This window comes from Arachis ipaensis, chromosome B8, assembly GCF_059453495.1.
Source record: "Arachis ipaensis isolate K30076 ecotype BB chromosome B8, ASM5945349v1, whole genome shotgun sequence".
Classification (NCBI taxonomy): domain Eukaryota; kingdom Viridiplantae; phylum Streptophyta; class Magnoliopsida; order Fabales; family Fabaceae; genus Arachis; species Arachis ipaensis.
Genome location: NC_142443.1, coordinates 97,599,191 through 97,614,200, shown reverse-complemented (window position 1 = coordinate 97,614,200; position 15,010 = coordinate 97,599,191). Strand labels below are relative to the sequence as shown.

The 15,010-nt window shown below is 41.6% G+C and overlaps 1 non-coding gene across 1 annotated transcript; it reads right to left on the bottom strand.

Moving 5' to 3' along the window:
• Positions 1-300: 300 nt before the first annotated feature.
• Positions 301-408, bottom strand: LOC148548945 (small nucleolar RNA R71). Its single transcript, XR_015897713.1, has one exon. It is a non-coding gene; the product is annotated as a small nucleolar RNA R71 (small nucleolar RNA).
• Between the last annotated feature and the right edge of the window lie 14,602 nt (positions 409-15,010).

Genomic DNA, 15,010 nt, shown 5'->3' with positions numbered 1-15,010 from the left:
ATTGGAGCAAACAATTTTGAGCTGAAACCTCAGCTAGTTTCTCTGATGCAGCAGAACTGCAAGTTTTATGGACTTCCATCTAAAGATCTTTTTCAGTTCTTAACTGAATTCTTGCAGATATGTGATACTGTTAAGACTAATGGAGTAGATCCTGAAGTCTACAGGCTCATACTTTTCCCTTTTGCTGTAAAAGACAAAGCTAGAGTGTGGTTGGATTCTCAACCCAGAGATAGCCTGAACTCTTGGGACAAGCTGGTCACGGCTTTCTTAGCCAAGTTCTTTCCTCCTCAAAAGCTGAGCAAGCTTAGAGTGGATGTTCAAACCTTCAGACAGAAAGAAGGTGAATTCTTCTATGAAGCTTGGGAAAGATACAAGCAGCTGACCAAAAAGTGTCCTTCTGACATGCTTTCAGAATGGACTATCCTGGATATATTCTATGATGGTTTATCTGAGCTATCAAAGATGTCATTGGATACTTCTGCAGGTGGATCCATTCACCTAAAGAAAACGCCTGCAGAAGCTCAAGAACTCATTGACATGGTTGCTAATAACCAGTTCATGTACACTTCTGAGAGGAATCCTGTGAATAATGGGACGCCTATGAAGAAGGGAGTTCTTGAAATTGATACTCTGAATGCCATATTGGCTCAGAACAAAATATTGACTCAGCAAGTCAATATGATTTCTCAAAGTTTGAATAGAATGCAAGCTGCATCCAACAGTACTCAAGAGGCATCTTCTGAAGAAGAAGCTTATGATCCTGAGAACCCTGCAATAGCAGAGGTGAATTACTTAGGTGAACCTTATGGAAACACCTATAATCCATCATGGAGAAATCATCCAAATCTCTCATGGAAGGATCAACAAAAGCCTCAACAAGGCTTTAATAATGGTGGAAGATACAAGTTTAGCAATAGCAAGCCTTTTCCATCATCCACTCAGCAACTGACAGAGAACTCTGAACAAAATACTTCTAATCTAGCAAATCTAGTCTCTGATCTATCTAAGGCCACTGTGAGTTTTATGAATGAAACAAGATCCTCCATTAGAAATTTGGAAGCACAAGTGGGTCAGCTGAGTAAAAGGATCACTGAAATTCCTCCTAGTACTCTCCCAAGCAATACAGAAGAAAATCCAAAAGGAGAGTGCAAGGCCATTGAATTGATCACCATGGCCGAACCTGAAAAGGAAGGAGAGGACGTGAATCCCAGTGAGGAAGACCTCCTGGGACATCCAGTGATCAATAAGGAGTTTCCCTCTGAGGAACCAAGAGAATCTGAGGCTCAACTAGAGACCATAGAGATTCCATTAAACCTCCTTATGCCATTCATGAGCTCTGATGAGTATTCCTCTTCTGAAAAGAATGAGGATGTCACTGAGGAGCAAGTCACCAAGTACCTTGGTGCAATCATGAAGCTGAATGCGAAATTATTTGGCATTGAAACTTGGGAAGATGAACCTCCCTTGTTCACCAATGAACTAAGTGATCTGGATCAGCTGACATTGCCTCAGAAGAAATAGGATCCTGGAAAGTTCTTAATACCTTGTACCATAGAGACCATGATCTTTAAGGCTTTGTGTGACCTTGGTTCAGGAATAAACCTCATGCCCCTCTCTGTAATAGAGAAACTGGGAATCTTTGGGGTGCAAGCCACTAAAATCTCATTAGAGATGACAGACAATTCCAGAAAACAGGCTTATGGACAAGTAGAGGACGTGTTAGTAAAGGTTGAAGGCCTTTACATCCTTGCTGATTTCATAGTCCTAGATACTGGGAAGGATGAGGATGAATTCATCATCCTTGGAAGACCCTTCCTAGCCACAACAAGAGCTGTGATTGATGTGGACAGAGGAGAATTGATCCTTCAAATAAATGAGGACAACCTTGTGTTTACAACTCAAGGATCTCTCTCTGCATCCATGGAGAGGAAGCATAAAGAGCTTCTCTCAAAGCAGAGTCAAACAAAGCCCCCACAATCAAACTCTAAGTTTGGTGTCAAACCCCCATATCCAAACTCTAAGTTTGGTGTTGGGAGGTCTCAACAAAGCTCTGCACATCTGTGAGGCTCCATGAGAGGCCACTGTCAAGCTATTGACATTAAAGAAGCGCTTGTTGGGAGGCAACCCAATGTTTATTTATCTAATTTTCATTGTTTTTCATGTTTTATTAGGTTCATGATCATGTGGAGTCACAAAATAAATATAAAAATTGAAAACAGAATCAAATACAGCAGAAGAAAAATCACACCCTGGAGGAAGACCTTACTGGCATTTAAACGCCAGTAAGAAGCATGTTTTGGGCGTTCAACGCCAGAACAGAGCATGGTTCTGGCACTGAACGCCAGAAATGGGCAGCATCTGGGCGTTTGAATGCCAGAAATGCACCCTGGAGAAGAGCTGGCGCTGAACGCCCAGAACAAGCATGGTTCTGGCGTTCAACGCCAGAAATGGGCAACAAATGGGCGTTCAACGCCCAGAACAAGCACCAATCTAGCGCTGAACGCCCAGAGTTGTGTGCAAGGGCACTTTGCATGCCTAATTAGGTGCAAGGTTGTAAATCCTTGAACACCTCAGGATCTGTGGACCCCACAGGATCACCTCAAGATCTGTGAACCCTATAGGATCCCCACCTACCTCCACTTACTTCTTCTCACCCCTCTTTCACACAATCCCATAAACACTCTTCCCCAAAACCCTTCACCAATCACCTCAAACACTCTTCCCCATCACCTCTTCACCACTCACATCCATCCACTCTTCCCCATAAACCTACCTCATAAACTCCACCTACCTTCAAAATTCAAAATCAATTCCCCACCCAAACCCATCCTAAATGGCCAAACTTACCCCCCTCCCTTCCCTATATATACCCCTCCATTCTTCCTCATTTTCTCACAACACAACCCTCCTTTCTCTTCTTGGCCGAGACACACCTCCCCCCTCTTCTCCATATTTTCTTCTTCTTCTTCATCTATTCTTTCTTCTCTTGCTCAAGGGCGAGCAAAATTCTAAGTTTGGTGTGGTAAAAGCATAAGCTTTTTGTTTTTCCATTACCATTGATGGCACCTAAGACCGGAAAATCCTCTAGAAAAGGGAAAGGGAAGACAAAAGCTTCCACCTCTGAGTCATGGGAGATGGAAAGATTCATCTCCAAAGCCCATCAAGACCACTTCTATGATGTTGTGGCCAAGAAGAAGGTGATCCCCGAGGTCCCTTTCAAACTCAAGAGAAATGAGTATCCGGAGATCCGACATGAAATCCAAAGAAGAGGTTGGGAAGTTTTGACAAACCCCATCCAACAAGTCGGCATCCTAATGGTTCAAGAGTTCTATGCCAATGCATGGATCACTAGGAACCATGATCAAAGTAAGAACCCGAACCCAAAGAACTATCTCACAATGGTTCGGGGGAAATACTTAGATTTTTGTCCGGAAAATGTGAGGTTGGCGTTTAACTTGCCTATGATGCAAGGAGATGTACGCCCCTACACTAGAAGGGTCAACTTTAATCAAAGGTTGGACCAAGTCCTCATGGACATATGTGTGGAAGGAACTCAATGGAAGATTGACTCCAAAGGCAAGCCAGTTCAACTAAGAAGACTGGACCTCAAGCCTGTGGCTAGAGGATGGCTGGAGTTCATCCAACGCTCCATCATCCCCACTAGCAACCGATCTAAAGTTACTGTGGATCGGGCCATCATGATCCATAGCATCATGATTGGAGAGGAAGTAGAAGTTCATGAAGTCATCTCCCTTGAACTCTACAAAATAGCCGAAAAGCCCTCCCCTGGGGCAAGGCTAGCTTTTCCCCATCTTATTTGCCATCTATGTTACTCAGCTGGAGCTTTCATAGAAGGAGACATTCACATTGAGGAAGAGAAGCCCATCACTAAGAAAAAGATGGAGCAAGCAAGAGAGCCCATTCATGGAGCTCAAGAGGCGCAGGAAGCTCATCACCATGATATCCCGGAGATGCCTCAAATGCATTTTCCTCCACAAAACTATTGGGAGCTAATCAACACCTCCCTAGGAGAATTAAGTTCCAACATGGGACAACTAAGGGTGGAACATCAAGAGCACTCCATTATCCTTCATGAAATCAGAGAAGATCAAAAAGCAATGAGGGAGGAGCAACAAAGACAAGGAAGAGACATAGAAGAGCTCAAGGACATCATTGGTTCCTCAAGAAGAAAACGCCACCATCACTAAGGTGGACTCATTCCTTGTTCTCACTTTCTGTTTTTCGTTTTCTCTATGTTAAGTGCTTATCTATGTTTGTGTCTTCATTACATGATCATTAGTAGTTAGTAACTTTGTCTTAAAGTTATGAATGTCCTATGAATCCATCACCTCTCTTAAATGAAAAATGTTTTAATTCAAAAGAACAAGAAGTACATGAGTTTCGAATTTATCCTTGAACTTAGTTTAATTATGTTGATGTGGTGACAATGCTTCTTGTTTTCTGAATGAATGCTTGAACAGTGCATATGTCTTTTGAAGTTGTTGTTTAAGAATGTTAAATATGTTGGCTCTTGAAAGAATGATGACAAGGAGACATGTTATTTGATAATCTGAAAAATCAAAAAAATGATTCTTGAAGCAAGAAAAAGCAGCAAAGAACAAAGCTTGCAGAAAAAAAATAGGCAAAAAAAAAAAAGAGAAAAAAAAAGAAAAAGCAAGCAGAAAAAGCCAAAAGCTCTTAAAACCAAGAGGCAAGAGCAAAAATCCAATAAACCTTAAAACTAAAAGGCAAGGGCAAATAAAAAGGATCCCAAGGCTTTGAGCATCAGTGGATAGGAGGGCCTAAAGAAATAAAATCCTGGTCTAAGCGGCTAAACCAAGCTGTCCCTAACCATGTGCTTGTGGCGTGAAGGTGTCAAGTGAAAACTTGAGACTGAGCGGTTAAAGTCAAGGTCCAAAGCAAAAAAAAGAGTGTGCTTAAGAACCCTGAACACCTCTAATTGGGGACTTTAGCAAAGCTGAGTCACAATCTGAAAAGGTTCACCCAATTATGTGTCTGTGGCATTTATGTATCCGGTGGTAATACTGGAAAACAAAGTGCTTAGGGCCACAGCCAAGACTCATAAAATAGCTGTGTTCAAGAATCATCATACTGAACTAGGAGAATCGATAACACTATCTGAACTCTGAGTTCCTATAGAAGCCAATCATTCTGAACTTCAATGGATAAAGTGAGATGCCAAAACTATTCAAGAGGCAAAAAGCTACAAGTCCCGCTCATCTGATTGGAGCTATGTTTCATTGATAGTTTGGAATTTATAGTATATTCTCTTCTTTTTATCCTATTTGATTTTCGGTTGCTTGGGGACAAGCAACAATTTAAGTTTGGTGTTGTGATGAGCGGATAATTTATATGCTTTTTGGCACTGTTTTTAGTAGAATCTAGTTACTTTTAGGGATGTTTTCATTAGTTTTTATGCTAAATTCACATTTCTGGACTTTACTATGAGTTTGTGTGTTTTTCTATGATTTCAGGTATTTTCTGGCTGAAATTGAGGGACTTGAGCAAAAATCAGATTCAGAGGTTGAAGAAGGACTGCTGATGCTGTTGGATTCTGACCTCCCTGCACTCAAAGTGTATTTTCTCAAGCTACAAAACTCAAACTGGCGCGATTCCAATTGCATTGGAAAGTAGACATCCAGGGCTTTCCAGCAATATATAATAGTCCATACTTTGCCCAAGTTTAGATGACGCAAACTGGCGTTCAACGCCAGCTCTCTGCCCAATTCTGGTGTCCAGTGCCAGAAACAAGTTGCAAAGTGGAGTTCAACGCCCAAAATGGCACAAAAGCTGGCGTTCAACTCCAAGAATGACCTATCCACGTGTAGACTTCAAGCTCAACCCAAGCACACACCAAGTGAGCCCCGGAAGTGGATTTATGCATCAATTACTTACTTTTGTAAACCCTAGTAACTAGTTTAGTATAAATAGGACTTTTTACTATTGTATTAGACATCCTGGATTGTATTTTGATCCTGTGATCATGTTTAGGGGGCTGGCCATTCGGCCATGCCTGGACCTTTCACTTATGTATTTTCATACGGTAGAGTTTCTGCACTCCATAGATTAAGGTGTGGAACTCTGCTGTTCCTCAAAGATTAATGCAAAGTACTACTGTTTTCTATTCAATTCAACTTATTCTGCTTCTAAGATATTCATTCGCACTTCAACCTAAATGTGATGAACGTGACAATCATCATCATTCCCTATGAACGCGTGCCTGACAACCACTTCCGTTCTACTTTAGATTGAATGAGTATCTCTTAGATCTCTTAAACAGAATCTTCGTGGTGTAAGCTAGATTGATGGCGGCATTCATGAGAATCCGGAAAGTCTAAACCTTGTCTGTGGTATTCCGAGTAGGATTCTGGGATTGAATGACTGTGACGAGCTTCAAACTCGCGATTGCTGGGCGTAGTGACAGACGCAAAAGGAGGGTGAATCCTATTCCAGCATAATCGGGAACCTCAGATGATTAGCCGTGCTGTGACAGAGCATTTGGACCATTTTCACAAGAGGAGGGGATGTAACTATTGACAACGGTGATGCCCTTGCATAAAGCCAGCCATGGAAAGGAGTAAGACTGATTGGATGAAGACAGCGGGAAAGCAGAGATTCAGAGGAACGAAAGCATCTCTACACGCTTATCTGAAATTCTCTCCAATGAATTACATAAGTGTTTCTAGCCCTATTTTCTGTTTAATTAGTATTATTTTCGAAAACTCTATAATTATTTTATATCCGCCTGACTGAGATTTACAAGGTGACCATAGCTTGCTTCAAGCCGACAATCTCCGTGGGATCGACCCTTACTCACGTAAGGTTTATTACTTGGACGACCCAGTGCACTTGCTGGTTAGTTGTATCGAAGTTGTGACAAATTATGAATTGAGATTAGAGCACCAAGTTTTTGGAGCCATTACCAGAGATCACAATTTCGTGCACCACATCACAACACCAAACTTAAAGCTTGATTGTCCCTAAGCAAGTACTGAAACATAAGAATGATGAATGAAAGAGCAAGAGAAATAAGTTCTTATTATAGAAGTAAAGCTCTTCGTTTATGGGGTTTCATGCATAGCAACTTAGGTTCATTCCTTTACTGGTTTCTAGGTCCTTATCATGCTCTTGAATACTTGCTTGATTGCATCCTATGAGATCCTTATTTTTTTGATCCTCCCTTTTTTTCTCAGGGTTTATTGCATCCCTAGGCTAAGTGCTCTGTGAGGGGGCAACTCTTTAAAATAAGCTTTTAGCCAACGATAAACCCATAATTTATGATATATTTTGTGCTTAGTTTGAGTGATTTATTCAATCCTTCACCCACTTATTCATATTAATTGCATAGTTTTACTTTCCCTTCCTCATTATGTGATGTATGTGAAAAACATGTTTCCTATGCTTTGAAACTAATTATTTTAATTTTAATTCCATTCGATGCCGTGACTAGTGTGTTGAGTAGTTTCAGATCTTTGATAAACCACTATTTTATGGTTTATATTGTATTTAATTGTGTGGTTTTATCATGATCTTTGCGCACTTATTCATTAAATAAGCATGCATTTATATTTCCTTCCTAAAGTTATTGCATGATTGAAAACTTGCTTCCTAGAGACTTTTAATTATGTATTTTATTTTCCCTTTATTCCATTCGATGCCGTGATCTGTGTGTTAAGTGTTTCAGGCTTTATAGGGCATGAATGAGTTGGAGATTGGGAAGGAAGCTTTTAAAAATGAAAGGAACACAAAAAATTGAGAAGATGACCAGCGAGAAGCGACGCGGCCGCATGGACGACGCGACCGCGCGGAGAAGAGCAAATCGCAGTGACGCGACCGCATGGATGACGCGACCGCGCGGCATGGAATAGCACGAGTGACGCGGCCGCATGGATGACGCGATCGCGTGACATGCGCGATCTGCATAATCTGCAGAATCGCTGGGGGCAATTTCGGGCCCCATTTTGACCCAGTTTTCGGCCCAGAAAAGCAGACTAGAGCCAGAGAACATGCAGAAAACAGAGAGAACATTCATTCCGCATAGTTTTAGTTTTTAGATCTAGTTCTACTCCTCCTCTAGGTTTTCTCTCTACGCATTCATAGTTTTTAGGATTAGTTATTTTTCGTTATCTTTGCATTGGGATGTTGAGAAGAGTTATTGCCTCATCAAGACTTCGACATTCTAGTTCGTTCTCTTCACTTGTCTTTTACTCTTCTATGTTCCTTAATTTACTTAATTTTACTATTGAATTATTTTAGCATTTATTAATACAAGAATCACTTTTATTTTAAATTAATCTTTTGAGCATTATTTATCATGTCTCTCTTTAATTCCCTTTCTTACGTTATGAATTTTACATTTACAATGAGCGAGTAGTCCCCTAACTTGATGGGGAGTCGATGAAAGGAATCCTTGAGTTGGAATGCTCAAGAGAAAGATTGTAATTGGGTTTATTGTTGGATTGCTCTCTAGTCACTAACACCAATCCTCCCAAGAGTGGATTGGAACCTGTGGATAGAACATTATTCCAACTTGTTTGACTTTCCCTTACTTAGTAAGGGACAACTAAACACAATAAATCTCAATTGTCAATTAATCTTGAGAGTACTGCAACAAGAATAGGGCTTCCATCTAATCAACTCCCAGTCAAGGCTTTTATTTATATTTATATACATTCTCTAATTTAATTTTCTGTAGTTCAACTCAAACCTTTTTGAAAACCTTCTGATTAATAAAATAGCACACTTTCCTGCAACTCGTTAGGAGACGACCTAGGATTCATACTCCCAGTATTTTAATTTTAATTTCTGTGACACCCCTTTTTAAATTGATAAGCGGATTTCTGGTTGGTTGAGAACTATACTGGCAACGTATAATTTATAATCATTCTTAACTCGCCAATTTTCGCTCGCATCAATTTTTGGCGCCGTTGCCAGGGAGTTGCAATAGAGTGCTAAAGTTATTAAATGGAATTTATTTATTTGCATTTTATTTTATTTTGCTACTATGAGCTGCTTGTTTCTTTCGTTAGATGACGCGATCACTTCCTGATCCAAGCTTGCCAATATTCGATCCTGATATTGAAAGAACTATTTCACGAATAAGGCAAGCTCGGCGTCGGTTAGCCCTCTTTGAGAGCGGATTTGAAACGCCATTTAAGGAAGAAACTAGCTCCCGTTCTACTGATTCGGTTGATTTACATACAGGTAACATGGCGGCAGCCAGAAGAGTTACTATCCAGGAGGCTGGAGCCCCTGATTTTTCAATGCAACCGTTCCAAGCGCATCATCCAGCGGTGGCTACAGATTTTGAAATAAAGACCGCACTGCTCAATTTGATGCCCAAGTTTTATGGCTTACCTGCTCAAGAGCCTATCAAGCACCTGAGAGATTTTCAGGCAGCCTGTTCTACTGTCAGGCGTGATGGTGCAGATGAAACTTCAATTTTGCTGAAGGCTTTCCCGTTTTCTCTTGAGGGAAAGGCAAGAGAGTGGTACTACACTCAACCAACAACAACTGTATCCAACTGGGATACACTCAGAAGAGAATTTTTGGAAAAGTTCTTTCCAGCTGAAGTTACTGATAAACTGAGGAAAGATATTTCCATGATTGTTCAAGATGAATCCGAGACGCTTTATGAATACTGGGAGCGCTTCAATAATCTTCTGGAAGCATGCCCCCACCATATGATTGACAAGATAGTGTTACTCAGTTATGTCACACAGGGTATGAGGCCCCAAGATAAGACCACATTGGAAAGTGCTAGCAATGGGTCTATGAAAAAGTACAAGACCACTGATGAGGCGTGGCAATTGATTAGTGACTTAGCTGAATCTACCAGGAATCACAGGCAGAAACAAGGCCATTAAAAAGCCGTTGCAGAAGTATCCTCTAGCAGAGAGACTACTGCTCTAACTCAGAGTATCTGTGAAATGACCAACTTGCTGAAGCAAATGCAATTGAATCAACAACAAGTTCAGCAAGCTCAACCTTCTCCAGCACAGCAAAACCAACAGTTAGTCCCACAGAGTGTTTACGGAATCTGTGCTGATTACAATCATTATACTGATGAATGTCCGCAGCTCCAGCAGAAAGACAACACCGTGACAGCCACTCATAACTTCTATGACCGCCCCAACCAAGGGTACAATCAAGGTGGCAATTACAACCATGGATGGCAGGACAATTCTAACCAGAATTGGAGGGACAATAACAACAGAGGAGGCAGAGATAATCAGAGATATCAGAGGTGGAATAATAACAACAACAGGCAGCAGAATCAGAATCAGCCTTACAGAGCACCTCACCTGAGGCAATCCCAAGGACCATAGAATACCCAACAGCAGACCTCTCAAATTACCTATCCTTCTTCATCTGCCAATGATGACTTACTATAATCTATTGATCGGAGACAACAGACCATGGAAAATAACATTAATGCCACTCTAAATGGTCTGAACGCTACTTTGCAAGCTCTTGTCTCACAGATTGGATCAATGAACAACTCCAATAACCAACCTTTGAGCTCCAGTGGAATTCCCTCTTAACCATTACCCAATCCCAAGGGTGGTATTAATGCCATCACCCTGAGGTCCGGAACTACACTACAGGAGAGGAATCAAGAGGAGCCAAACCCACCAGAGCACACCTCAGCTGAAGAGGTAGTGGAAATAGAAGATGTTGAAGAAGAAGAGGACATACAGGACATAGCTGAAGAAGAAGAAGTGAAACTACAAGAGGAAGCACCAAAAGGCGCAGACACTGCAGAAGATACCACTCCCATTCCATTTCCACAACTTGCAAGGAAGCCCAGGAAGCAGCTGGAACCTGATCCCAAAATGGTAGAAATATTCAAAAAGGTTGAGGTAACTGTTCCCCTTTTTGATGTTATTCAACAGGTACCTAAATATGCAAAGTTTCTAAAAGATTTATGTATACATAAAGACAAAATTAATGAATTAGAAACTATTCCCTTAGGAAGTTCCATATTTGCTTTAATGGGAGGTTTACCTGAGAAGTGTAGTGACCTAGGTCCTTGTATGGTTAATTGTACTATAGGTGGTGTAGGATTTTCTGATTGCATGTGTGATTTAGGAGCATATGTAAGTATAATGCCTTTGTCTATATATGATATTTTGAGGCTCCCTCCCTTAAAAAGGTCGGCAGCTCGTTTTGTGTTAGCAGATAAAAGCATTATCACAGTGGCTGGAGTTGCTGAAGATGTATTAGTGGGCATTAAAGGGCTCACATTTCCCATTGATTTTTATATCCTGGAGATGCCCCAGAATGCCTTAGATAAGCCATCATCAATCCTACTCGGAAGACCATTCCTGAAGACCTCAAAGTTCAAATTAGATGCTTTTTCAGGAACATACTCTTTTGAAATAGATGGCCGAGTAGTGATCTTCAATCTGAATGGAGTTATGAAGCATCCTCCGGAGGATCATTCCATCCTCCAGTGTGACATTATAGATGAAACCGTAGCTGAAGTTCACCAAGAGGAATTTGAAGAGAAGCACACAGGACAAGGTCCAAGTGTGGGGACATTCTCAGAGGACAATGACAGTGCTTTGCCATTGTTACCAGCTCCAAACAACCCAGAGCCAGAACATGATCAGAAGTTAGAATTAAAACCCCTTCCTCCACACCTCAAATATGCTTACCTTGAAGACGGGCAGAAGTTTCCGGTTATCATTGCAAGGGAACTCACTTTTCAACAGGAAGAGCAGCTACTTGGTGTGCTGAGGAGGCACAAGAAGGCAATTGGGTGGAGTTTGGCAGACATAGTAGGCATCAACCCTCAAGTATGTGAGCATAGAACATTTTTAGAAGAGGGAGCAAGACCTGTCTGTCAACCCCAGAGAAGACTGAACCCCACTATCCTAGAGGTTGTCAAAAAGGAAGTGACCAGACTACTAGAGGCAGATATCATCTATCCCATCTCAGACAGTGAATGGGTAAGTCCAGTACAAGTGGTGCCAAAGAAGTCTGGAGTCACTGCAGTGAAAAATGAGCATGGAGAGCTCCTGACAACCAGAGTTCAGAACGCCTAGAGGGTCTGCATTGACTACAGACGCCTCAACCAAGCAACCCGTAAGGATCACTATCCTCTTCCATTCATTGATCAAATGCTGGATCGCCTGTCAGGTAAATCGCATTATTATTTTTTAGATGGTTACACAGGTTATTTTCAGATTCATATAGCCCCTGAGGATCAAGAAAGGACCACTTTTACATGTCCTTTTGGGACTTATGCTTACAAGAGAATGCCCTTTGGCTTGTGCAATGCACCAGCTACTTTCCAAAGGTGCATGATGAGTCTTTTCTCTGATCTTATTGAGGATTGTATGGAGGTTTTTATGGATGATTTTAGTGTATACGGCGATTCCTTTAGCCTTTGCTTAGATGGATTATCTAGAGTATTAGATAGATGTGTCAGTACAAACCTTGTATTAAATTTTGAAAAATGTCACTTTATGGTTAAACAAGGGATTGTACTAGGACATGTTGTGTCTAATACTGGCATTTCTGTAGATCCAGCAAAGGTGGATGTTATTTCTACTTTACCTTACCCCTCTTCTGTGAGGGAGGTCCGTTCTTTCCTTGGCCATGCAGGTTTTTACAGGAGATTCATTAAGGACTTCAGTAAGGTAGCACTTCCCTTATCAAGATTACTGCAGAAAGACATTGAGTTCGAGTTCAGTGACAATTGCAAACAAGCGTTTGATAAGCTGAAGACCGCACTGACTCAAGCCCCAATTGTAAGAGGACCAGACTGGAGCCAACCATTTGAAATTATGTGTGATGCTTCCAACCATGCAGTAGGAGCAGCACTGGCTCAGCGTGACGGTAAGGACCCCTTTGTTATTGCTTATGCGTCTAAAACTTTAGATGCCGCTCAGTCTAATTATACTACTACTGAGAAAGAGCTTCTTGCTATTGTTTTTGCTCTGGATAAATTCCGAGCCTATTTACTTGGTACGAAGGTAGTAGTGTATTCAGACCACGCAGCTCTAAAGTATCTATTATCTAAAAAGGAGTCCAAACCAAGGCTTATACGTTGGATACTGCTATTACAAGAATTTGATTTAGAAATTAAGGACTGGAGTGGTAACCAAAATTTAGTGGCAGACCACTTGAGTCGCCTTGAGCACATTACAGATGACTCCACTCCTATAGCTGATAATTTCCCATTTGATAACCTGCAAGCAGTATCTGAGATAGTCCCTTGGTATGCACCTGTAGCTAATTATCTAGTTAGCCGCACCTTTCCTCCATACTTTTCTAAGCATCAAAGAGACAAGCTGAAAAGCGAGTCTAAATATTATATATGAAATGACCCATATTTATGGAGATGTGGCGCTGACCAGGTAATTACACGGTGTGTGCCTCAATCAGAATTCCAGTCCATCTTAGAGGCCTGTCACTTATCTGAGAGTGGAAGACATTTTGGCCCTCAAAGAACTGCTAGAAAAATCTTAGACTGTGGATTCTGGTGGCCTACTCTTTTTAGGGACGCTGCTGAATTTTGTAAATCCTGTTTCCCATGCCAGAAATTTGGTAATATATCCAGGAGGGATGAGATGCCTCAACAGATTATGCTTTTCTGTGAAATTTTTGATGTTTGGAGCATTGACTTCATGGGTCCATTTCCAAATTCCAATGGTTATTTTTATATATTGTTAGCTGTGGATTACGTTTCCAAATGGGTGGAAGCAATTTCTACCCGCACTGATGATGCTAACACTGTTGTTTCCTTTGTGAGAAACCATATTATTTGTCGCTTTGGATCACCACGAGCAATCGTGAGCGATCAAGGCACCCATTTTTGTAACAGGAGACTAACAGGATTGATGAAGAAACATGGGATAATCCATAAAGTTGCAACAGCTTACCATCCTCAGACTAATGGGCAAGTCGAGGTGTCAAATAGAGAGATAAAGCGTATCTTGCAGAAGATAGTCAAACCTCATAGAAGAGACTGGAGCACCAGGCTACAAGATGCACTCTGGGCATACAGAACAGCATACAAAACACCCATTGGGATGAGTCCTTTCCGCTTAGTTTATGGAAAAGCTTGTCATCTCCCTGTTGAAGTAGAGCACAAAGCCTTTTGGGCAGTAAAGGAATGCAACATGGGAATTGGGGGAGCTGGAGCTGAAAGGAAGTTGCAACTGCAAGAACTGGAAAGCCTTCGCCTAGAAGCTTATGAGAACTCAAGACTATACAAGGAGAAGATGAAGGCTGTACATGATCAGCACATCAAGAGGAAAGAGTTCCAACCTGGGGACTTAGTCCTCCTTTACAAGTCTCGACTGAGGCTCATGCCAGGCAAGTTGAGATCTAGATGGGAAGGTCCATACAGAGTAGAGAAGGCCGAACCATACGGAGTTTATCACCTTAGCCATCCTTCAAGCTTTGAACTTATCAAAGTTAATGGACATCGTTTAAAGCTGTACCATGGCGAGAAGTGGAAGAAAGACAAGGAGCTTGAGATCTTCTGCTTGGAAGATCCCCACATAGCCGAAGACTGAGCTAGTGGAGCGTCCAACTTACAGACGTTAAAGCAAAGTGCTAGGTGGGAGACAACCCACCATGGTATGATCGTTCTTTTCTTTATTTTTTAGTTTTCTTATTCAATAACTTTTCTCTTCATTAGTACATTTCGTGCATCTGTATTTACATACTTTTATTTTAATAAAAAAATGTTACGCGACGCGACCGCATCATTGACGCGTCCGCGTCGCAGGTGTTGGGAGAGACAATTAAAAATGAACAGAGAGTCACGCGAGAGCGTGGCTGGAGGTGTGCCAATGGCACAATTCGGCCCACAATATCGCGTCGCTGACGCGACCGCGTCATATGGGATCAGTGGCCTCCCACGCGGCCGCGTGACCAAGGATTTCGACGTAATAATGGTGCACAGCTGAAAGTTGTGCTAGAGTGGTGCTGGACTCGCGCTGGACGCGCAGTCCACTCACGCGACCGCGTG